Raw genomic sequence first — 26,074 nt, forward strand, 5'->3', positions numbered from 1 at the left:
ATGTGCAAGCCAAGAAATTGAAGGCGACGGGGCTGTTCATTCAGTCAATAGGACTCACAAGTAAAAGGCTCCTGAGGCATTAGTGTTGAATTTGGCTCAAAATGTATTGTGTTGTCGTGTAATATGTATGAACATACAATTTCAATCTTCATTAAAAAAGATGTATTAAAAAAATAAAGCCTTGCAAATTAAGAAAGTTTCTGTCCTGTCATGTGCCAAAAATAGTGAATGCTTTACGAATGTGCGTGCCATCCTTTAGAGCAGGGGCCAATTTAATTTTCCCATTATCATTCCAATATTAGTACATGTGTTGCTGAAGCAAGCGCAAAGGGAGAGTCAATCAAACCATTGATTAGGACCTCCAGTCAAAGGTTTGCCATACCAAATGTCCTTATGTCAGAGGGCAGAAAGTCAAAACACCATTTAGATATCGGGTGGTATGAAATGAAGAGGCAAACAACAGTGAATAAGCATTCTTTGCTGCTGTATTGATCTGGTCCTAAAGGGGTTGGTTTAATGCCAATTATATTTAAAGATTCATGCTCCAGGGTGCTTGCAAAATGACACCAACCCCCTCCCCATCACAATGGCTGGGTGATGCAAGCCTGAGAACATCACAATAGACCCATAGACATGAGAACAACTCTGTACCTCTGAGTGTATGTGGGCCCATGGCTGTATCAAGGACAAGGCAGAACAGGAGGTGGCTTATGGCGCCAGTTCCAGAGGCTGTCCAATTGATCCCTGTAAGCAACAAATGTTGGACCATCCTTTAAGAGATTCTGAGGCTGATTTCAATGTTAACTTTGCTGCTGATTTTAGGATTGGTCAACCTTTGACCCAAATCTAGTTTGCTTGGATAAGCCCTGGAAATCTTTTACAGCTTGTACTGGTGGGAGATGATGTGAGTTTATCAAGAGCAACGGGATATGAGGCATGTGTGCCACAAAAAGCAGTTCTAGGATTTTTTATAAGAAAGCCGCTTTAAGAAGGGAAGTTTGGACAACCCTACTGAGAGCAAAAGTATTACACAAAAGGTAAGGGGGTCAGTGGGTCAACGGATAGCACATTTGACTGCGAGTCCGTTTATTGTAAGTCCAAATACTACCAGTTTCGACATTTCCCAGGCTTTTTGTTTAATCTCTTAACAGACCCATTCCTATGTACCTCTGTTTTCATTGTAAGCGAGGGACATACCGTATGCCTTAAACATTCCTGGGCTGCGAAGACTCTATGTAAAAGAAAGAGTAGCAGACATCTTAATAAATCATCAGCAGGACCCTCTAGACCTTCCCCAAAAAACATAAAATGATTTCTCTGCATGTATGTGAGTTGAGCAGCGCAAGTAGTTTGGTTAATGTCAGTGGATAAATGTCACTTTCACACAGAGCAGAACAGAATCACTTGTACAGGCCACTTCTGCAAAAGCATTACCAGTGTAGAAAGCAGTGAAAAGGTGAGGCAGTGTACAGTCACCCCCGACCCTTCACTGCCCTGATCGGCCACGATCGGCCAAGGACCTCTCTATGAGAGCTAAGGGTGGAATTTTTCTGGAGCTCGGTAACTTAGGGAGACATGGCTAAAGGGATCCTCAATCAACAGCCCAGCATTTGCTTTGTGGCCTGTCCGTATATGTCTGTTCTCCAAATTACCTGCCGCAGCCCAGACGTCAGCTGGTGAGATGGAATGACGTACCAGGCAGGATCCTGGCAGGTGATTTGCATAGGCACATCCCCTCTCCCTCTCTCTTAGCCCTGCTTACTCCACAGTAGCAAGTATCTAGGGAAAATACAGTGGTCGAGGTGGGGTATCAGTAACTAGCCACTCTGAGAAAGTAAATCTGGGGCGCTTTGCGACTTGTGGGGAACAACTGCAGAGCTCAGTGCCCAGAACTTTGTGGCACAGGGAGGAGGTCTGTGGGATATCAGTAACTTGGAGACATGCAACCTGGTTGGGAGTGCTTCAGGTCTCCTTCCTTGCATGCTCCAAGCAACTCAACAAAGCATCAACAGACTGAGATACCAGCCACAGAGCCACTTTCCACTTGATTTAAAGCCTAAACTCTTTTCCATGCAAACACATAGTCCCCAAATACCATATTTTCTTTGTTTTCTCTCTCTTTATCTCTCTCTACCTCCCTCCCTCCCTCCTGCCTTCCCTCCTGTCCTCTCTCTTTTCCCCCCGCCCCGCTCCCTCTCCCTCTCACTCTTCCTCTTCTCCCTTCCATTCATTTTAAGTTTTCATGCACTGCAGCACATTGTGACAATGGTATTTCACAATGAAACTGTTGGAAAGTTACAGAAATCAAAAAAGAAATCAACCAACTAAAAGCAGCCAAATCCGGAGTACAATGCTCAGCTCCAATTAAAGATTAAGGCCTAGAAGCAAGTAAAGCTGTAGTTCAGAGCGATGTTTGCAAATAGCACCTTGAAGCAGTTTACGCTGGAGTGCACAACAAGGGGGAAAGAGATAATACTGAGTTTGGTAGAATGGGATCGAAAAACAAAAGAAGCGTGCCACTTCTAAAAGTACAAGTCAAGAAATTGAAGGGGACTGGGCTGTTTATTCAGTCAATAGGACTCACAAGTAAAAGGCTTCAGAGGCATTAGTGTTGAATTTGGCGCAAAATGTATTGTGTTGTCGTGTAATATGCATGAACATACAATTTCAATCTTCATTAAAAAAGATGTATTAAAAAATAAAGACTTGCAAATTAAGAAAGTTTCTGTCCTGTCATGTGCCAACAATAGTGAATGCTTTAAAAATGTGCGTGTCATCCTTTAGAGCAGGAACCAATTCCATTTTCCCATTATCATTCCAATATTAGTACATGTGTTGCTGAGGCACATAGGAATGGATCTGTTAAGAAATTAAACAAACACCTGGAAAAATGTTGAAACAGGTAGAATTTGGACTTACAATAAACTGACTCACCGTCAGATGTGCCATCCCTTGACCCACTGACCCCCTTACCTTTTGTGTAATCCTTTTGCTCTCAGCAGGGTTTTCCAAAGTTCCTTACTTAAAGAGGCTTTCATATAAAAAAAAATCCTAGACCTGTTTTTTATGGCCCACATGCCTCATATCCCGTTGCTCCCGATAAACTCACATCATCTCCCACCAATACAAGCTGTAAAAGATGTCAAGTGCATAGCCAAGGAAACTAGACGTGGGTCAAAGGTTGAGCAATCCTTAAATCAGCAGCAAAAATAACATTGAAATCAGCCTCAGAATCTCTTAAAGGATGGGCCAACATTGATTGCTTGCAGGGTGCAATCGGGCAGCCTCTGGTGCTGACGCCTTAAGGCAAGCGCAAAGGGAGAGCCAACCAAACCATTGATTAGGACCTCTGGACTTTCTGCCCTTTGACATAAGGACATTTGATATGGCAAACGTTTGACCAAACACAATTTAGATGTTGGATGGTATGAAATTAAGAGGCAAACAGCAATACACCAGCATTCTTTGCTGCTGTACTTATCTGGTCCTAAATGGTTTGGTTTAATGCCAATTATATTTAAAGATAAAAAGATTCATGCTCCAGGGTGCTTGCAAATTGACACCCCCTCCCCATCACGATGGCTGGGTGAGGCACGCGTGAGAGCATCACAGCAGACGCATAGACATGAGAAACACTCTGTACCTCTGAGTGTATGTGGACCCATGGCTGGATCAAGGACAAGGCAACAACAGGAGATGGTTTAAGGTGTCAGCACCCAGGCTGGCCCATCGCGCGCTGCAAGCATCAGATGTTGGACCATCCTTTAAGAGATTCTGAGGCTAATTTCAATGTTAACTTTGCTGCTGATTTAAGGATTGCTCAACCTTCGACCCACGTCTAGTTTGCTTGGCTAAGCCCTGAAAATCTTTTACAGCTTGTATTGGTGGGAGATGATGTGAGTTTATCAAGAGCAATGGGATATGAGGCATGTGCGCCACAAAATGCAGGTCTAGGATCTTTTATATGCAAGCCACTTTGGAAAACCCTAGTGAGAGCAAAAGGATTACACAAAGGAAAGGGAGTCAGTGAATCAAGGGATAGCACATCTGACTGTGAGTCTGTTAATTGTAAGTCCAAATCCTACCCGTTTCGACATTTTTCCAGGCTTTTTGTTTCATTTCTTAACAGATCCATTCCTATGTACCTCTGTGTTTTCAACAGAGTTTTCATTGTAAGGGAGGGACATACAGTATGCCTTAAACATTCCTGGCAGGGAAGACTCTATGTAAAAGCAAGAGTAGAGCACAGCTTAATAAATAATCAGCAGGACACTCTAGACCTTCCCCAAAAAACATAACATGATTTCTCTGCATGTATGTGCGTTGAACAGCGCAAGTAGTTTGGTTAATGTCAGTGGATAAATGTTACTTTCCCACAGCGCAGAACAAAATCACTTGTACAGGCTGCTTCTGCAAAAGCATTACCGCTGTAGAAAGCAGTGAAAAGGTGAGGCAGTGTGCAGTCACCCCTGACCCTTCACTGCCCTGATCGGCCACGATCGGCCAAGGACCTCTCTATGAGAGCTGAGGGTGGAGTTTTTCTGGACCTCGGTAACTTAGGGAGACATGGCTAAAGGGATCCTCAATCAATGGCCCAGTCTTTGCTTTGTGGCCTGTCCGAATATTTCTGTTCTCCAAATTACCTGCTGCTGCCCAGGTGTCAGCTGGTGAGATGGAATGACGTCCCAGGGATGATCCTGGCAGATGATTTGCATAGGCACAACCCCTCTCCCTCTGTCTTAGCCCTGCTTACTCCACAATAGCAAGTATCTGGGGAAAATATAGTGGTCGAGTTAGGGTAGCAGTAACTAGCCAATCTGAGAAAGTAAATCTGGGGCGCTTGGCGACTTGTGGGGAACAACTGCAGAGCTCAGTGCCCAGAACGTTGTGGCACAGGGAGGAGGTCTGTGGGATTTCAGTAACGTAGAGACATGCAACCTGGTCGGGAGTGCTTCAGGTCTTCTTCCTTGCATGTTCCAAGCAACTCAACAAAGCATCAACAGGCTGAGATACCAGCCAATGAGCCCCTTTCCACTTGATTTAAAGCCTAAAATCTTTTCCATGCAAACACATAGCCCCCAAATATCATATTTTCTTTGTTTTCTCTCTCTCAGTCTCTCTCACTCCCCCTCCCTCCTACCCTCCCTCCTTCCCGCCCTCACTCTTTCTCCCCCCCACAAACCTCCCTTTCCCTCTCACTCTTCCTCTTCCTCTCCCTACCATTCATTTTAAGTTTTCATGCACTGCAGCACATTGTGACAATGGAATTCCACAATGAAACTGTTTGTTGATTTCTTTTTGATTTCTGTAACTTTCAAACTAAAAGCAGCCAAATCCGGAGTACAACGCTCCGCTCCAATTAAAGATTAAGGCCTAGAAGCAAGTAAAGCTGTAGTTCAGAGCGATGTTTGCAAATAGCACCTTAAAGCAGTTTACGCTGGAGTGCACAACAAGGGGGAAAGTGATAATACTGAGTTTGGTAAAATGGGATAAAAAAAATCAAAAGACGCGTGCCACTTCTAAATGTGCAAGCCAAGAAATTGAAGGCGACGGGGCTGTTCATTCAGTCAATAGGACTCACAAGTAAAAGGCTCCTGAGGCATTAGTGTTGAATTTGGCTCAAAATGTATTGTGTTGTCGTGTAATATGTATGAACATACAATTTCAATCTTCATTAAAAAAGATGTATTAAAAAAATAAAGCCTTGCAAATTAAGAAAGTTTCTGTCCTGTCATGTGCCAAAAATAGTGAATGCTTTACGAATGTGCGTGCCATCCTTTAGAGCAGGGGCCAATTTAATTTTCCCATTATCATTCCAATATTAGTACATGTGTTGCTGAAGCAAGCGCAAAGGGAGAGTCAATCAAACCATTGATTAGGACCTCCAGTCAAAGGTTTGCCATACCAAATGTCCTTATGTCAGAGGGCAGAAAGTCAAAACACCATTTAGATATCGGGTGGTATGAAATGAAGAGGCAAACAACAGTGAATAAGCATTCTTTGCTGCTGTATTGATCTGGTCCTAAAGGGGTTGGTTTAATGCCAATTATATTTAAAGATTCATGCTCCAGGGTGCTTGCAAAATGACACCAACCCCCTCCCCATCACAATGGCTGGGTGATGCAAGCCTGAGAACATCACAATAGACCCATAGACATGAGAACAACTCTGTACCTCTGAGTGTATGTGGGCCCATGGCTGTATCAAGGACAAGGCAGAACAGGAGGTGGCTTATGGCGCCAGTTCCAGAGGCTGTCCAATTGATCCCTGTAAGCAACAAATGTTGGACCATCCTTTAAGAGATTCTGAGGCTGATTTCAATGTTAACTTTGCTGCTGATTTTAGGATTGGTCAACCTTCGACCCAAATCTAGTTTGCTTGGATAAGCCCTGGAAATCTTTTACAGCTTGTACTGGTGGGAGATGATGTGAGTTTATCAAGAGCAACGGGATATGAGGCATGTGTGCCACAAAAAGCAGTTCTAGGATTTTTTATAAGAAAGCCGCTTTAAGAAGGGAAGTTTGGACAACCCTACTGAGAGCAAAAGTATTACACAAAAGGTAAGGGGGTCAGTGGGTCAACGGATAGCACATTTGACTGCGAGTCCGTTTATTGTAAGTCCAAATACTACCAGTTTCGACATTTCCCAGGCTTTTTGTTTAATCTCTTAACAGACCCATTCCTATGTACCTCTGTTTTCATTGTAAGCGAGGGACATACCGTATGCCTTAAACATTCCTGGGCTGCGAAGACTCTATGTAAAAGAAACAGTAGCAGACATCTTAATAAATCATCAGCAGGACCCTCTAGACCTTCCCCAAAAAACATAAAATGATTTCTCTGCATGTATGTGAGTTGAGCAGCGCAAGTAGTTTGGTTAATGTCAGTGGATAAATGTCACTTTCACACAGAGCAGAACAGAATCACTTGTACAGGCCACTTCTGCAAAAGCATTACCAGTGTAGAAAGCAGTGAAAAGGTGAGGCAGTGTACAGTCACCCCCGACCCTTCACTGCCCTGATCGGCCACGATCGGCCAAGGACCTCTCTATGAGAGCTAAGGGTGGAATTTTTCTGGAGCTCGGTAACTTAGGGAGACATGGCTAAAGGGATCCTCAATCAACAGCCCAGCATTTGCTTTGTGGCCTGTCCGTATATGTCTGTTCTCCAAATTACCTGCCGCAGCCCAGACGTCAGCTGGTGAGATGGAATGACGTACCAGGCAGGATCCTGGCAGGTGATTTGCATAGGCACATCCCCTCTCCCTCTCTCTTAGCCCTGCTTACTCCACAGTAGCAAGTATCTAGGGAAAATACAGTGGTCGAGGTGGGGTATCAGTAACTAGCCACTCTGAGAAAGTAAATCTGGGGCGCTTTGCGACTTGTGGGGAACAACTGCAGAGCTCAGTGCCCAGAACTTTGTGGCACAGGGAGGAGGTCTGTGGGATATCAGTAACTTGGAGACATGCAACCTGGTTGGGAGTGCTTCAGGTCTCCTTCCTTGCATGCTCCAAGCAACTCAACAAAGCATCAACAGACTGAGATACCAGCCACAGAGCCACTTTCCACTTGATTTAAAGCCTAAACTCTTTTCCATGCAAACACATAGTCCCCAAATACCATATTTTCTTTGTTTTCTCTCTCTTTATCTCTCTCTACCTCCCTCCCTCCCTCCTGCCTTCCCTCCTGTCCTCTCTCTTTTCCCCCCGCCCCGCTCCCTCTCCCTCTCACTCTTCCTCTTCTCCCTTCCATTCATTTTAAGTTTTCATGCACTGCAGCACATTGTGACAATGGTATTTCACAATGAAACTGTTGGAAAGTTACAGAAATCAAAAAAGAAATCAACCAACTAAAAGCAGCCAAATCCGGAGTACAATGCTCAGCTCCAATTAAAGATTAAGGCCTAGAAGCAAGTAAAGCTGTAGTTCAGAGCGATGTTTGCAAATAGCACCTTGAAGCAGTTTACGCTGGAGTGCACAACAAGGGGGAAAGAGATAATACTGAGTTTGGTAGAATGGGATCGAAAAACAAAAGAAGCGTGCCACTTCTAAAAGTACAAGTCAAGAAATTGAAGGGGACTGGGCTGTTTATTCAGTCAATAGGACTCACAAGTAAAAGGCTTCAGAGGCATTAGTGTTGAATTTGGCGCAAAATGTATTGTGTTGTCGTGTAATATGCATGAACATACAATTTCAATCTTCATTAAAAAAGATGTATTAAAAAATAAAGACTTGCAAATTAAGAAAGTTTCTGTCCTGTCATGTGCCAACAATAGTGAATGCTTTAAAAATGTGCGTGTCATCCTTTAGAGCAGGAACCAATTCCATTTTCCCATTATCATTCCAATATTAGTACATGTGTTGCTGAGGCACATAGGAATGGATCTGTTAAGAAATTAAACAAACACCTGGAAAAATGTTGAAACAGGTAGAATTTGGACTTACAATAAACTGACTCACCGTCAGATGTGCCATCCCTTGACCCACTGACCCCCTTACCTTTTGTGTAATCCTTTTGCTCTCAGCAGGGTTTTCCAAAGTTCCTTACTTAAAGAGGCTTTCATATAAAAAAAAATCCTAGACCTGTTTTTTATGGCCCACATGCCTCATATCCCGTTGCTCCCGATAAACTCACATCATCTCCCACCAATACAAGCTGTAAAAGATGTCAAGTGCATAGCCAAGGAAACTAGACGTGGGTCAAAGGTTGAGCAATCCTTAAATCAGCAGCAAAAATAACATTGAAATCAGCCTCAGAATCTCTTAAAGGATGGGCCAACATTGATTGCTTGCAGGGTGCAATCGGGCAGCCTCTGGTGCTGACGCCTTAAGGCAAGCGCAAAGGGAGAGCCAACCAAACCATTGATTAGGACCTCTGGACTTTCTGCCCTTTGACATAAGGACATTTGATATGGCAAACGTTTGACCAAACACAATTTAGATGTTGGATGGTATGAAATTAAGAGGCAAACAGCAATACACCAGCATTCTTTGCTGCTGTACTTATCTGGTCCTAAATGGTTTGGTTTAATGCCAATTATATTTAAAGATAAAAAGATTCATGCTCCAGGGTGCTTGCAAATTGACACCCCCTCCCCATCACGATGGCTGGGTGAGGCACGCGTGAGAGCATCACAGCAGACGCATAGACATGAGAAACACTCTGTACCTCTGAGTGTATGTGGACCCATGGCTGGATCAAGGACAAGGCAACAACAGGAGATGGTTTAAGGTGTCAGCACCCAGGCTGGCCCATCGCGCGCTGCAAGCATCAGATGTTGGACCATCCTTTAAGAGATTCTGAGGCTAATTTCAATGTTAACTTTGCTGCTGATTTAAGGATTGCTCAACCTTCGACCCACGTCTAGTTTGCTTGGCTAAGCCCTGAAAATCTTTTACAGCTTGTATTGGTGGGAGATGATGTGAGTTTATCAAGAGCAATGGGATATGAGGCATGTGCGCCACAAAATGCAGGTCTAGGATCTTTTATATGCAAGCCACTTTGGAAAACCCTAGTGAGAGCAAAAGGATTACACAAAGGAAAGGGAGTCAGTGAATCAAGGGATAGCACATCTGACTGTGAGTCTGTTAATTGTAAGTCCAAATCCTACCCGTTTCGACATTTTTCCAGGCTTTTTGTTTCATTTCTTAACAGATCCATTCCTATGTACCTCTGTGTTTTCAACAGAGTTTTCATTGTAAGGGAGGGACATACAGTATGCCTTAAACATTCCTGGCAGGGAAGACTCTATGTAAAAGCAAGAGTAGAGCACAGCTTAATAAATAATCAGCAGGACACTCTAGACCTTCCCCAAAAAACATAACATGATTTCTCTGCATGTATGTGCGTTGAACAGCGCAAGTAGTTTGGTTAATGTCAGTGGATAAATGTTACTTTCCCACAGCGCAGAACAAAATCACTTGTACAGGCTGCTTCTGCAAAAGCATTACCGCTGTAGAAAGCAGTGAAAAGGTGAGGCAGTGTGCAGTCACCCCTGACCCTTCACTGCCCTGATCGGCCACGATCGGCCAAGGACCTCTCTATGAGAGCTGAGGGTGGAGTTTTTCTGGACCTCGGTAACTTAGGGAGACATGGCTAAAGGGATCCTCAATCAATGGCCCAGTCTTTGCTTTGTGGCCTGTCCGAATATTTCTGTTCTCCAAATTACCTGCTGCTGCCCAGGTGTCAGCTGGTGAGATGGAATGACGTCCCAGGGATGATCCTGGCAGATGATTTGCATAGGCACACCCCCTCTCCCTCTGTCTTAGCCCTGCTTACTCCACAATAGCAAGTATCTGGGGAAAATATAGTGGTCGAGTTAGGGTAGCAGTAACTAGCCAATCTGAGAAAGTAAATCTGGGGCGCTTGGCGACTTGTGGGGAACAACTGCAGAGCTCAGTGCCCAGAACGTTGTGGCACAGGGAGGAGGTCTGTGGGATTTCAGTAACGTAGAGACATGCAACCTGGTCGGGAGTGCTTCAGGTCTTCTTCCTTGCATGTTCCAAGCAACTCAACAAAGCATCAACAGGCTGAGATACCAGCCAATGAGCCCCTTTCCACTTGATTTAAAGCCTAAAATCTTTTCCATGCAAACACATAGCCCCCAAATATCATATTTTCTTTGTTTTCTCTCTCTCAGTCTCTCTCACTCCCCCTCCCTCCTACCCTCCCTCCTTCCCGCCCTCACTCTTTCTCCCCCCCACAAACCTCCCTTTCCCTCTCACTCTTCCTCTTCCTCTCCCTACCATTCATTTTAAGTTTTCATGCACTGCAGCACATTGTGACAATGGAATTCCACAATGAAACTGTTTGTTGATTTCTTTTTGATTTCTGTAACTTTCAAACTAAAAGCAGCCAAATCCGGAGTACAACGCTCCGCTCCAATTAAAGATTAAGGCCTAGAAGCAAGTAAAGCTGTAGTTCAGAGCGATGTTTGCAAATAGCACCTTAAAGCAGTTTACGCTGGAGTGCACAACAAGGGGGAAAGTGATAATACTGAGTTTGGTAAAATGGGATAAAAAAAATCAAAAGACGCGTGCCACTTCTAAATGTGCAAGCCAAGAAATTGAAGGCGACGGGGCTGTTCATTCAGTCAATAGGACTCACAAGTAAAAGGCTCCTGAGGCATTAGTGTTGAATTTGGCTCAAAATGTATTGTGTTGTCGTGTAATATGTATGAACATACAATTTCAATCTTCATTAAAAAAGATGTATTAAAAAAATAAAGCCTTGCAAATTAAGAAAGTTTCTGTCCTGTCATGTGCCAAAAATAGTGAATGCTTTACGAATGTGCGTGCCATCCTTTAGAGCAGGGGCCAATTTAATTTTCCCATTATCATTCCAATATTAGTACATGTGTTGCTGAAGCAAGCGCAAAGGGAGAGTCAATCAAACCATTGATTAGGACCTCCAGTCAAAGGTTTGCCATACCAAATGTCCTTATGTCAGAGGGCAGAAAGTCAAAACACCATTTAGATATCGGGTGGTATGAAATGAAGAGGCAAACAACAGTGAATAAGCATTCTTTGCTGCTGTATTGATCTGGTCCTAAAGGGGTTGGTTTAATGCCAATTATATTTAAAGATTCATGCTCCAGGGTGCTTGCAAAATGACACCAACCCCCTCCCCATCACAATGGCTGGGTGATGCAAGCCTGAGAACATCACAATAGACCCATAGACATGAGAACAACTCTGTACCTCTGAGTGTATGTGGGCCCATGGCTGTATCAAGGACAAGGCAGAACAGGAGGTGGCTTATGGCGCCAGTTCCAGAGGCTGTCCAATTGATCCCTGTAAGCAACAAATGTTGGACCATCCTTTAAGAGATTCTGAGGCTGATTTCAATGTTAACTTTGCTGCTGATTTTAGGATTGGTCAACCTTCGACCCAAATCTAGTTTGCTTGGATAAGCCCTGGAAATCTTTTACAGCTTGTACTGGTGGGAGATGATGTGAGTTTATCAAGAGCAACGGGATATGAGGCATGTGTGCCACAAAAAGCAGTTCTAGGATTTTTTATAAGAAAGCCGCTTTAAGAAGGGAAGTTTGGACAACCCTACTGAGAGCAAAAGTATTACACAAAAGGTAAGGGGGTCAGTGGGTCAACGGATAGCACATTTGACTGCGAGTCCGTTTATTGTAAGTCCAAATACTACCAGTTTCGACATTTCCCAGGCTTTTTGTTTAATCTCTTAACAGACCCATTCCTATGTACCTCTGTTTTCATTGTAAGCGAGGGACATACCGTATGCCTTAAACATTCCTGGGCTGCGAAGACTCTATGTAAAAGAAAGAGTAGCAGACATCTTAATAAATCATCAGCAGGACCCTCTAGACCTTCCCCAAAAAACATAAAATGATTTCTCTGCATGTATGTGAGTTGAGCAGCGCAAGTAGTTTGGTTAATGTCAGTGGATAAATGTCACTTTCACACAGAGCAGAACAGAATCACTTGTACAGGCCACTTCTGCAAAAGCATTACCAGTGTAGAAAGCAGTGAAAAGGTGAGGCAGTGTACAGTCACCCCCGACCCTTCACTGCCCTGATCGGCCACGATCGGCCAAGGACCTCTCTATGAGAGCTAAGGGTGGAATTTTTCTGGAGCTCGGTAACTTAGGGAGACATGGCTAAAGGGATCCTCAATCAACAGCCCAGCATTTGCTTTGTGGCCTGTCCGTATATGTCTGTTCTCCAAATTACCTGCCGCAGCCCAGACGTCAGCTGGTGAGATGGAATGACGTACCAGGCAGGATCCTGGCAGGTGATTTGCATAGGCACATCCCCTCTCCCTCTCTCTTAGCCCTGCTTACTCCACAGTAGCAAGTATCTAGGGAAAATACAGTGGTCGAGGTGGGGTATCAGTAACTAGCCACTCTGAGAAAGTAAATCTGGGGCGCTTCGCGACTTGTGGGGAACAACTGCAGAGCTCAGTGCCCAGAACTTTGTGGCACAGGGAGGAGGTCTGTGGGATATCAGTAACTTGGAGACATGCAACCTGGTTGGGAGTGCTTCAGGTCTCCTTCCTTGCATGCTCCAAGCAACTCAACAAAGCATCAACAGACTGAGATACCAGCCACAGAGCCACTTTCCACTTGATTTAAAGCCTAAACTCTTTTCCATGCAAACACATAGTCCCCAAATACCATATTTTCTTTGTTTTCTCTCTCTTTATCTCTCTATACCTCCCTCCCTCCCTCCTGCCTTCCCTCCTGTCCTCTCTCTTTTCCCCCCGCACCGCTCCCTCTCCCTCTTCCTCTTCTCCCTTCCATTCATTTTAAGTTTTCATGCACTGCAGCACATTGTGACAATGGTATTTCACAATGAAACTGTTGGAAAGTTACAGAAATCAAAAAAGAAATCAACCAACTAAAAGCAGCCAAATCCGGAGTACAATGCTCAGCTCCAATTAAAGATTAAGGCCTAGAAGCAAGTAAAGCTGTAGTTCAGAGCGATGTTTGCAAATAGCACCTTGAAGCAGTTTACGCTGGAGTGCACAACAAGGGGGAAAGAGATAATACTGAGTTTGGTAGAATGGGATCGAAAAACAAAAGAAGCGTGCCACTTCTAAAAGTACAAGTCAAGAAATTGAAGGGGACTGGGCTGTTTATTCAGTCAATAGGACTCACAAGTAAAAGGCTTCAGAGGCATTAGTGTTGAATTTGGCGCAAAATGTATTGTGTTGTCGTGTAATATGCATGAACATACAATTTCAATCTTCATTAAAAAAGATGTATTAAAAAATAAAGACTTGCAAATTAAGAAAGTTTCTGTCCTGTCATGTGCCAACAATAGTGAATGCTTTAAAAATGTGCGTGTCATCCTTTAGAGCAGGAACCAATTCCATTTTCCCATTATCATTCCAATATTAGTACATGTGTTGCTGAGGCACATAGGAATGGATCTGTTAAGAAATTAAACAAACACCTGGAAAAATGTTGAAACAGGTAGAATTTGGACTTACAATAAACTGACTCACCGTCAGATGTGCCATCCCTTGACCCACTGACCCCCTTACCTTTTGTGTAATCCTTTTGCTCTCAGCAGGGTTTTCCAAAGTTCCTTACTTAAAGAGGCTTTCATATAAAAAAAAATCCTAGACCTGTTTTTTATGGCCCACATGCCTCATATCCCGTTGCTCCCGATAAACTCACATCATCTCCCACCAATACAAGCTGTAAAAGATGTCAAGTGCATAGCCAAGGAAACTAGACGTGGGTCAAAGGTTGAGCAATCCTTAAATCAGCAGCAAAAATAACATTGAAATCAGCCTCAGAATCTCTTAAAGGATGGGCCAACATTGATTGCTTGCAGGGTGCAATCGGGCAGCCTCTGGTGCTGACGCCTTAAGGCAAGCGCAAAGGGAGAGCCAACCAAACCATTGATTAGGACCTCTGGACTTTCTGCCCTTTGACATAAGGACATTTGATATGGCAAACGTTTGACCAAACACAATTTAGATGTTGGATGGTATGAAATTAAGAGGCAAACAGCAATACACCAGCATTCTTTGCTGCTGTACTTATCTGGTCCTAAATGGTTTGGTTTAATGCCAATTATATTTAAAGATAAAAAGATTCATGCTCCAGGGTGCTTGCAAATTGACACCCCCTCCCCATCACGATGGCTGGGTGAGGCACGCGTGAGAGCATCACAGCAGACGCATAGACATGAGAAACACTCTGTACCTCTGAGTGTATGTGGACCCATGGCTGGATCAAGGACAAGGCAACAACAGGAGATGGTTTAAGGTGTCAGCACCCAGGCTGGCCCATCGCGCGCTGCAAGCATCAGATGTTGGACCATCCTTTAAGAGATTCTGAGGCTAATTTCAATGTTAACTTTGCTGCTGATTTAAGGATTGCTCAACCTTCGACCCACGTCTAGTTTGCTTGGCTAAGCCCTGAAAATCTTTTACAGCTTGTATTGGTGGGAGATGATGTGAGTTTATCAAGAGCAATGGGATATGAGGCATGTGCGCCACAAAATGCAGGTCTAGGATCTTTTATATGCAAGCCACTTTGGAAAACCCTAGTGAGAGCAAAAGGATTACACAAAGGAAAGGGAGTCAGTGAATCAAGGGATAGCACATCTGACTGTGAGTCTGTTAATTGTAAGTCCAAATCCTACCCGTTTCGACATTTTTCCAGGCTTTTTGTTTCATTTCTTAACAGATCCATTCCTATGTACCTCTGTGTTTTCAACAGAGTTTTCATTGTAAGGGAGGGACATACAGTATGCCTTAAACATTCCTGGCAGGGAAGACTCTATGTAAAAGCAAGAGTAGAGCACAGCTTAATAAATAATCAGCAGGACACTCTAGACCTTCCCCAAAAAACATAACATGATTTCTCTGCATGTATGTGCGTTGAACAGCGCAAGTAGTTTGGTTAATGTCAGTGGATAAATGTTACTTTCCCACAGCGCAGAACAAAATCACTTGTACAGGCTGCTTCTGCAAAAGCATTACCGCTGTAGAAAGCAGTGAAAAGGTGAGGCAGTGTGCAGTCACCCCTGACCCTTCACTGCCCTGATCGGCCACGATCGGCCAAGGACCTCTCTATGAGAGCTGAGGGTGGAGTTTTTCTGGACCTCGGTAACTTAGGGAGACATGGCTAAAGGGATCCTCAATCAATGGCCCAGTCTTTGCTTTGTGGCCTGTCCGAATATTTCTGTTCTCCAAATTACCTGCTGCTGCCCAGGTGTCAGCTGGTGAGATGGAATGACGTCCCAGGGATGATCCTGGCAGATGATTTGCATAGGCACACCCCCTCTCCCTCTGTCTTAGCCCTGCTTACTCCACAATAGCAAGTATCTGGGGAAAATATAGTGGTCGAGTTAGGGTAGCAGTAACTAGCCAATCTGAGAAAGTAAATCTGGGGCGCTTGGCGACTTGTGGGGAACAACTGCAGAGCTCAGTGCCCAGAACGTTGTGGCACAGGGAGGAGGTCTGTGGGATTTCAGTAACGTAGAGACATGCAACCTGGTCGGGAGTGCTTCAGGTCTTCTTCCTTGCATGTTCCAAGCAACTCAACAAAGCATCAACAGGCTGAGATACCAGCCAATGAGCCCCTTTCCACTTGATTTAAAGCCTAAAATCTTTTCCATGCAAACACATAGCCCCCAAATATCATATTTTCTTTGTTTTCTCTCTCTCAGTCTCTCTCACTCCCCCTCCCTCCTACCCTCCCTCCTTCCCGCCCTCACTCTTTCTCCCCCCCACAAACCTCCCTTTCCCTCTCACTCTTCCTCTTCCTCTCCCTACCATTCATTTTAAGTTTTCATGCACTGCAGCACATTGTGACAATGGAATTCCACAATGAAACTGTTTGTTGATTTCTTTTTGATTTCTGTAACTTTCAAACTAAAAGCAGCCAAATCCGGAGTACAACGCTCCGCTCCAATTAAAGATTAAGGCCTAGAAGCAAGTAAAGCTGTAGTTCAGAGCGATGTTTGCAAATAGCACCTTAAAGCAGTTTACGCTGGAGTGCACAACAAGGGGGAAAGTGATAAAGTTTGGTAAAATGTTTGGTAAAATGGGATAAAAAAAATCAAAAGACGCGTGCCACTTCTAAATGTGCAAGCCAAGAAATTGAAGGCGACGGGGCTGTTCATTCAGTCAATAGGACTCACAAGTAAAAGGCTCCTGAGGCATTAGTGTTGAATTTGGCTCAAAATGTATTGTGTTGTCGTGTAATATGTATGAACATACAATTTCAATCTTCATTAAAAAAGATGTATTAAAAAAATAAAGCCTTGCAAATTAAGAAAGTTTCTGTCCTGTCATGTGCCAAAAATAGTGAATGCTTTACGAATGTGCGTGCCATCCTTTAGAGCAGGGGCCAATTTAATTTTCCCATTATCATTCCAATATTAGTACATGTGTTGCTGAAGCAAGCGCAAAGGGAGAGTCAATCAAACCATTGATTAGGACCTCCAGTCAAAGGTTTGCCATACCAAATGTCCTTATGTCAGAGGGCAGAAAGTCAAAACACCATTTAGATATCGGGTGGTATGAAATGAAGAGGCAAACAACAGTGAATAAGCATTCTTTGCTGCTGTATTGATCTGGTCCTAAAGGGGTTGGTTTAATGCCAATTATATTTAAAGATTCATGCTCCAGGGTGCTTGCAAAATGACACCAACCCCCTCCCCATCACAATGGCTGGGTGATGCAAGCCTGAGAACATCACAATAGACCCATAGACATGAGAACAACTCTGTACCTCTGAGTGTATGTGGGCCCATGGCTGTATCAAGGACAAGGCAGAACAGGAGGTGGCTTATGGCGCCAGTTCCAGAGGCTGTCCAATTGATCCCTGTAAGCAACAAATGTTGGACCATCCTTTAAGAGATTCTGAGGCTGATTTCAATGTTAACTTTGCTGCTGATTTTAGGATTGGTCAACCTTCGACCCAAATCTAGTTTGCTTGGATAAGCCCTGGAAATCTTTTACAGCTTGTACTGGTGGGAGATGATGTGAGTTTATCAAGAGCAACGGGATATGAGGCATGTGTGCCACAAAAAGCAGTTCTAGGATTTTTTATAAGAAAGCCGCTTTAAGAAGGGAAGTTTGGACAACCCTACTGAGAGCAAAAGTATTACACAAAAGGTAAGGGGGTCAGTGGGTCAACGGATAGCACATTTGACTGCGAGTCCGTTTATTGTAAGTCCAAATACTACCAGTTTCGACATTTCCCAGGCTTTTTGTTTAATCTCTTAACAGACCCATTCCTATGTACCTCTGTTTTCATTGTAAGCGAGGGACATACCGTATGCCTTAAACATTCCTGGGCTGCGAAGACTCTATGTAAAAGAAAGAGTAGCAGACATCTTAATAAATCATCAGCAGGACCCTCTAGACCTTCCCCAAAAAACATAAAATGATTTCTCTGCATGTATGTGAGTTGAGCAGCGCAAGTAGTTTGGTTAATGTCAGTGGATAAATGTCACTTTCACACAGAGCAGAACAGAATCACTTGTACAGGCCACTTCTGCAAAAGCATTACCAGTGTAGAAAGCAGTGAAAAGGTGAGGCAGTGTACAGTCACCCCCGACCCTTCACTGCCCTGATCGGCCACGATCGGCCAAGGACCTCTCTATGAGAGCTAAGGGTGGAATTTTTCTGGAGCTCGGTAACTTAGGGAGACATGGCTAAAGGGATCCTCAATCAACAGCCCAGCATTTGCTTTGTGGCCTGTCCGTATATGTCTGTTCTCCAAATTACCTGCCGCAGCCCAGACGTCAGCTGGTGAGATGGAATGACGTACCAGGCAGGATCCTGGCAGGTGATTTGCATAGGCACATCCCCTCTCCCTCTCTCTTAGCCCTGCTTACTCCACAGTAGCAAGTATCTAGGGAAAATACAGTGGTCGAGGTGGGGTATCAGTAACTAGCCACTCTGAGAAAGTAAATCTGGGGCGCTTCGCGACTTGTGGGGAACAACTGCAGAGCTCAGTGCCCAGAACTTTGTGGCACAGGGAGGAGGTCTGTGGGATATCAGTAACTTGGAGACATGCAACCTGGTTGGGAGTGCTTCAGGTCTCCTTCCTTGCATGCTCCAAGCAACTCAACAAAGCATCAACAGACTGAGATACCAGCCACAGAGCCACTTTCCACTTGATTTAAAGCCTAAACTCTTTTCCATGCAAACACATAGTCCCCAAATACCATATTTTCTTTGTTTTCTCTCTCTTTATCTCTCTCTACCTCCCTCCCTCCCTCCTGCCTTCCCTCCTGTCCTCTCTCTTTTCCCCCCGCACCGCTCCCTCTCCCTCTTCCTCTTCTCCCTTCCATTCATTTTAAGTTTTCATGCACTGCAGCACATTGTGACAATGGTATTTCACAATGAAACTGTTGGAAAGTTACAGAAATCAAAAAAGAAATCAACCAACTAAAAGCAGCCAAATCCGGAGTACAATGCTCAGCTCCAATTAAAGATTAAGGCCTAGAAGCAAGTAAAGCTGTAGTTCAGAGCGATGTTTGCAAATAGCACCTTGAAGCAGTTTACGCTGGAGTGCACAACAAGGGGGAAAGCGATAATACTGAGTTTGGTAGAATGGGATCGAAAAACAAAAGAAGCGTGCCACTTCTAAAAGTACAAGTCAAGAAATTGAAGGGGACTGGGCTGTTTATTCAGTCAATAGGACTCACAAGTAAAAGGCTTCAGAGGCATTAGTGTTGAATTTGGCGCAAAATGTATTGTGTTGTCGTGTAATATGCATGAACATACAATTTCAATCTTCATTAAAAAAGATGTATTAAAAAATAAAGACTTGCAAATTAAGAAAGTTTCTGTCCTGTCATGTGCCAACAATAGTGAATGCTTTAAAAATGTGCGTGTCATCCTTTAGAGCAGGAACCAATTCCATTTTCCCATTATCATTCCAATATTAGTACATGTGTTGCTGAGGCACATAGGAATGGATCTGTTAAGAAATTAAACAAACACCTGGAAAAATGTTGAAACAGGTAGAATTTGGACTTACAATAAACTGACTCACCGTCAGATGTGCCATCCCTTGACCCACTGACCCCCTTACCTTTTGTGTAATCCTTTTGCTCTCAGCAGGGTTTTCCAAAGTTCCTTACTTAAAGAGGCTTTCATATAAAAAAAAATCCTAGACCTGTTTTTTATGGCCCACATGCCTCATATCCCGTTGCTCCCGATAAACTCACATCATCTCCCACCAATACAAGCTGTAAAAGATGTCAAGTGCATAGCCAAGGAAACTAGACGTGGGTCAAAGGTTGAGCAATCCTTAAATCAGCAGCAAAAATAACATTGAAATCAGCCTCAGAATCTCTTAAAGGATGGGCCAACATTGATTGCTTGCAGGGTGCAATCGGGCAGCCTCTGGTGCTGACGCCTTAAGGCAAGCGCAAAGGGAGAGCCAACCAAACCATTGATTAGGACCTCTGGACTTTCTGCCCTTTGACATAAGGACATTTGATATGGCAAACGTTTGACCAAACACAATTTAGATGTTGGATGGTATGAAATTAAGAGGCAAACAGCAATACACCAGCATTCTTTGCTGCTGTACTTATCTGGTCCTAAATGGTTTGGTTTAATGCCAATTATATTTAAAGATAAAAAGATTCATGCTCCAGGGTGCTTGCAAATTGACACCCCCTCCCCATCACGATGGCTGGGTGAGGCACGCGTGAGAGCATCACAGCAGACGCATAGACATGAGAAACACTCTGTACCTCTGAGTGTATGTGGACCCATGGCTGGATCAAGGACAAGGCAACAACAGGAGATGGTTTAAGGTGTCAGCACCCAGGCTGGCCCATCGCGCGCTGCAAGCATCAGATGTTGGACCATCCTTTAAGAGATTCTGAGGCTAATTTCAATGTTAACGTTGCTGCTGATTTAAGGATTGCTCAACCTTCGACCCACGTCTAGTTTGCTTGGCTAAGCCCTGAAAATCTTTTACAGCTTGTATTGGTGGGAGATGATGTGAGTTTATCAAGAGCAATGGGATATGAGGCATGTGCGCCACAAAATGCAGGTCTAGGATCTTTTATATGCAAGCCACTTTGGAAAACCCTAGTGAGAGCAAAAGGATTACACAAAGGAAAGGGAGTCAGTGAATCAAGGGATAGCACATCTGACTGTGAGTCCGTTAATTGTAAGTCCAAATCCTACCCGTTTCGACATTTTTCCAGGCTTTTTGTTTCATTTCTTAACAGATCCATTCCTATGTACCTCTGTGTTTTCAACAGAGTTTTCATTGTAAGGGAGGGACATACAGTATGCCTTAAACATTCCTGGCAGGGAAGACTCTATGTAAAAGCAAGAGTAGAGTACAGCTTAATAAATAATCAGCAGGACACTCTAGACCTTCCCCAAAAAACATAACATGATTTCTCTGCATGTATGTGCGTTGAACAGCGCAAGTAGTTTGGTTAATGTCAGTGGATAAATGTTACTTTCCCACAGCGCAGAACAAAATCACTTGTACAGGCTGCTTCTGCAAAAGCATTACCGCTGTAGAAAGCAGTGAAAAGGTGAGGCAGTGTGCAGTCACCCCTGACCCTTCACTGCCCTGATCGGCCACGATCGGCCAAGGACCTCTCTATGAGAGCTGAGGGTGGAGTTTTTCTGGACCTCGGTAACTTAGGGAGACATGGCTAAAGGGATCCTCAATCAATGGCCCAGTCTTTGCTTTGTGGCCTGTCCGAATATTTCTGTTCTCCAAATTACCTGCTGCTGCCCAGGTGTCAGCTGGTGAGATGGAATGACGTCCCAGGGATGATCCTGGCAGATGATTTGCATAGGCACACCCCCTCTCCCTCTGTCTTAGCCCTGCTTACTCCACAATAGCAAGTATCTGGGGAAAATATAGTGGTCGAGTTAGGGTAGCAGTAACTAGCCAATCTGAGAAAGTAAATCTGGGGCGCTTGGCGACTTGTGGGGAACAACTGCAGAGCTCAGTGCCCAGAACGTTGTGGCACAGGGAGGAGGTCTGTGGGATTTCAGTAACGTAGAGACATGCAACCTGGTCGGGAGTGCTTCAGGTCTTCTTCCTTGCATGTTCCAAGCAACTCAACAAAGCATCAACAGGCTGAGATACCAGCCAATGAGCCCCTTTCCACTTGATTTAAAGCCTAAAATCTTTTCCATGCAAACACATAGCCCCCAAATATCATATTTTCTTTGTTTTCTCTCTCTCAGTCTCTCTCACTCCCCCTCCCTCCTACCCTCCCTCCTTCCCGCCCTCACTCTTTCTCCCCCCCACAAACCTCCCTTTCCCTCTCACTCTTCCTCTTCCTCTCCCTACCATTCATTTTAAGTTTTCATGCACTGCAGCACATTGTGACAATGGTATTTCACAATGAAACTGTTTGTTGATTTCTTTTTTGATTTCTGTAACTTTCAAACTAAAAGCAGCCAAATCCGGAGTACAACGCTCCGCTCCAATTAAAGATTAAGGCCTAGAAGCAAGTAAAGCTGTAGTTCAGAGCGATGTTTGCAAATAGCACCTTAAAGCAGTTTACGCTGGAGTGCACAACAAGGGGGAAAGTGATAATACTGAGTTTGGTAAAATGGGATAAAAAAAATGAAAAGACGCGTGCCACTTCTAAAAGTGCAAGCCAAGAAATTGAAGGCGACGGGGCTGTTCATTCAGTCAATAGGACTCACAAGTAAAAGGCTCCTGAGGCATTCGTGTTGAATTTGGCTCAAAATGTATTGTGTTGTCGTGTAATATGTATGAACATACAATTTCAATCTTCATTAAAAAAGATGTATTAAAAAAATAAAGCCTTGCAAATTAAGAAAGTTTCTGTCCTGTCATGTGCCAAAAATAGTGAATGCTTTACGAATGTGCGTGCCATCCTTTAGAGCAGGGGCCAATTTAATTTTCCCATTATCATTCCAATATTAGTACATGTGTTGCTGAAGCAAGCGCAAAGGGAGAGTCAATCAAACCATTGATTAGGACCTCCAGTCAAAGGTTTGCCATACCAAATGTCCTTATGTCAGAGGGCAGAAAGTCAAAACACCATTTAGATATCGGGTGGTATGAAATGAAGAGGCAAACAACAGTGAATAAGCATTCTTTGCTGCTGTATTGATCTGGTCCTAAAGGGGTTGGTTTAATGCCAATTATATTTAAAGATTCATGCTCCAGGGTGCTTGCAAAATGACACCAACCCCCTCCCCATCACAATGGCTGGGTGATGCAAGCCTGAGAACATCACAATAGACCCATAGACATGAGAACAACTCTGTACCTCTGAGTGTATGTGGGCCCATGGCTGTATCAAGGACAAGGCAGAACAGGAGGTGGCTTATGGCGCCAGTTCCAGAGGCTGTCCAATTGATCCCTGTAAGCAACAAATGTTGGACCATCCTTTAAGAGATTCTGAGGCTGATTTCAATGTTAACTTTGCTGCTGATTTTAGGATTGGTCAACCTTCGACCCAAATCTAGTTTGCTTGGATAAGCCCTGGAAATCTTTTACAGCTTGTACTGGTGGGAGATGATGTGAGATTATCAAGAGCAACGGGATATGAGGCATGTGTGCCACAAAAAGCAGTTCTAGGATTTTTTATAAGAAAGCCGCTTTAAGAAGGGAAGTTTGGACAACCCTACTGAGAGCAAAAGTATTACACAAAAGGTAAGGGGGTCAGTGGGTCAACGGATAGCACATTTGACTGCGAGTCCGTTTATTGTAAGTCCAAATACTACCAGTTTTGACATTTCCCAGGCTTTTTGTTTAATCTCTTAACAGACCCATTCCTATGTACCTCTGTTTTCATTGTAAGCGAGGGACATACCGTATGCCTTAAACATTCCTGGGCTGCGAAGACTCTATGTAAAAGAAAGAGTAGCAGACATCTTAATAAATCATCAGCAGGACCCTCTAGACCTTCCCCAAAAAACATGAAATGATTTCTCTGCATGTATGTGAGTTGAGCAGCGCAAGTAGTTTGGTTAATGTCAGTGGATAAATGTCACTTTCACACAGCGCAGAACAGAATCACTTGTACAGGCCACTTCTGCAAAAGCATTACCAGTGTAGAAAGCAGTGAAAAGGTGAGGCAGTGTACAGTCACCCCCGACCCTTCACTGCCCTGATCGGCCACAATCGGCCAAGGACCTCTATATGAGAGCTAAGGGTGGAATTTTTCTGGAGCTCGGTAACTTAGGGAGACATGGCTAAAGGGATCCTCAATCAACAGCCCAGCATTTGCTTTGTGGCCTGTCCGTATAGGTCTGTTCTCCAAATTACCTGCCGCAGCCCAGACGTCAGCTGGTGAGATGGAATGACGTACCAGGCAGGATCCTGGCAGGTGATTTGCATAGGCACATCCCCTCTCCCTCTCTCTTAGCCCTGCTTACTCCACAGTAGCAAGTATCTAGGGAAAATACAGTGGTCGAGGTGGGGTATCAGTAACTAGCCACTCTGAGAAAGTAAATCTGGGGCGCTTCGCGACTTGTGGGGAACAACTGCAGAGCTCAGTGCCCAGAACTTTGTGGCACAGGGAGGAGGTCTGTGGGATATCAGTAACTTGGAGACATGCAACCTGGTTGGGAGTGCTTCAGGTCTCCTTCCTTGCATGCTCCAAGCAACTCAACAAAGCATCAACAGACTGAGATACCAGCCACAGAGCCACTTTCCACTTGATTTAAAGCCTAAACTCTTTTCCATGCAAACACATAGTCCCCAAATACCATATTTTCTTTGTTTTCTCTCTCTTTATCTCTCTCTACCTCCCTCCCTCCCTCCTGCCTTCCCTCCTGTCCTCTCTCTTTTCCCCCCGCACCGCTCCCTCTCCCTCTTCCTCTTCTCCCTTCCATTCATTTTAAGTTTTCATGCACTGCAGCACATTGTGACAATGGTATTTCACAATGAAACTGTTGGAAAGTTACAGAAATCAAAAAAGAAATCAACCAACTAAAAGCAGCCAAATCCGGAGTACAATGCTCAGCTCCAATTAAAGATTAAGGCCTAGAAGCAAGTAAAGCTGTAGTTCAGAGCGATGTTTGCAAATAGCACCTTGAAGCAGTTTACGCTGGAGTGCACAACAAGGGGGAAAGAGATAATACTGAGTTTGGTAGAATGGGATCGAAAAACAAAAGAAGCGTGCCACTTCTAAAAGTACAAGTCAAGAAATTGAAGGGGACTGGGCTGTTTATTCAGTCAATAGGACTCACAAGTAAAAGGCTTCAGAGGCATTAGTGTTGAATTTGGCGCAAAATGTATTGTGTTGTCGTGTAATATGCATGAACATACAATTTCAATCTTCATTAAAAAAGATGTATTAAAAAATAAAGACTTGCAAATTAAGAAAGTTTCTGTCCTGTCATGTGCCAACAATAGTGAATGCTTTAAAAATGTGCGTGTCATCCTTTAGAGCAGGAACCAATTCCATTTTCCCATTATCATTCCAATATTAGTACATGTGTTGCTGAGGCACATAGGAATGGATCTGTTAAGAAATTAAACAAACACCTGGAAAAATGTTGAAACAGGTAGAATTTGGACTTACAATAAACTGACTCACCGTCAGATGTGCCATCCCTTGACCCACTGACCCCCTTACCTTTTGTGTAATCCTTTTGCTCTCAGCAGGGTTTTCCAAAGTTCCTTACTTAAAGAGGCTTTCATATAAAAAAAAATCCTAGACCTGTTTTTTATGGCCCACATGCCTCATATCCCGTTGCTCCCGATAAACTCACATCATCTCCCACCAATACAAGCTGTAAAAGATGTCAAGTGCATAGCCAAGGAAACTAGACGTGGGTCAAAGGTTGAGCAATCCTTAAATCAGCAGCAAAAATAACATTGAAATCAGCCTCAGAATCTCTTAAAGGATGGGCCAACATTGATTGCTTGCAGGGTGCAATCGGGCAGCCTCTGGTGCTGACGCCTTAAGGCAAGCGCAAAGGGAGAGCCAACCAAACCATTGATTAGGACCTCTGGACTTTCTGCCCTTTGACATAAGGACATTTGATATGGCAAACGTTTGACCAAACACAATTTAGATGTTGGATGGTATGAAATTAAGAGGCAAACAGCAATACACCAGCATTCTTTGCTGCTGTACTTATCTGGTCCTAAATGGTTTGGTTTAATGCCAATTATATTTAAAGATAAAAAGATTCATGCTCCAGGGTGCTTGCAAATTGACACCCCCTCCCCATCACGATGGCTGGGTGAGGCACGCGTGAGAGCATCACAGCAGACGCATAGACATGAGAAACACTCTGTACCTCTGAGTGTATGTGGACCCATGGCTGGATCAAGGACAAGGCAACAACAGGAGATGGTTTAAGGTGTCAGCACTCAGGCTGCCCCATCGCGCGCTGCAAGCATCAGATGTTGGACCATCCTTTAAGAGATTCTGAGGCTAATTTCAATGTTAACTTTGCTGCTGATTTAAGGATGGCTCAACCTTCGACCCACGTCTAGTTTGCTTGGCTAAGCCCTGAAAATCTTTTACAGCTTGTATTGGTGGGAGATGATGTGAGTTTATCAAGAGCAATGGGATATGAGGCATGTGTGCCACAAAATGCAGGTCTAGGATCTTTTATATGCAAGCCACTTTGGAAAACCCTAGTG

General features: G+C 44.0%; 5 non-coding genes across 5 annotated transcripts; all 5 read right to left on the reverse strand.

The window, feature by feature from the left end:
• Positions 1-217: 217 nt before the first annotated feature.
• On the reverse strand, positions 218-324 carry LOC138570529 (U6 spliceosomal RNA). Its single transcript, XR_011303570.1, has one exon. It is a non-coding gene; the product is annotated as a U6 spliceosomal RNA (small nuclear RNA).
• Positions 325-5,740: 5,416 nt separating this feature from the next.
• Positions 5,741-5,847, reverse strand: LOC138570531 (U6 spliceosomal RNA). Its single transcript, XR_011303571.1, has one exon. It is a non-coding gene; the product is annotated as a U6 spliceosomal RNA (small nuclear RNA).
• A 5,416-nt stretch (positions 5,848-11,263) lies between these two features.
• LOC138570532 (U6 spliceosomal RNA) lies at positions 11,264-11,370 on the reverse strand. Its single transcript, XR_011303572.1, has one exon. It is a non-coding gene; the product is annotated as a U6 spliceosomal RNA (small nuclear RNA).
• Positions 11,371-16,787: 5,417 nt separating this feature from the next.
• Positions 16,788-16,894, reverse strand: LOC138570533 (U6 spliceosomal RNA). The gene has a single exon (XR_011303573.1). It is a non-coding gene; the product is annotated as a U6 spliceosomal RNA (small nuclear RNA).
• Positions 16,895-22,305: 5,411 nt separating this feature from the next.
• Positions 22,306-22,412, reverse strand: LOC138570534 (U6 spliceosomal RNA). The gene has a single exon (XR_011303574.1). It is a non-coding gene; the product is annotated as a U6 spliceosomal RNA (small nuclear RNA).
• Positions 22,413-26,074: the final 3,662 nt, after the last annotated feature.

The sequence above is a fragment of the Ambystoma mexicanum genome, chromosome 2q (assembly GCF_040938575.1).
Source record: "Ambystoma mexicanum isolate Mex_15411 chromosome 2q, UKY_AmexF1_1, whole genome shotgun sequence".
In the NCBI taxonomy this organism is placed as follows: Eukaryota; Metazoa; Chordata; class Amphibia; order Caudata; family Ambystomatidae; genus Ambystoma; species Ambystoma mexicanum.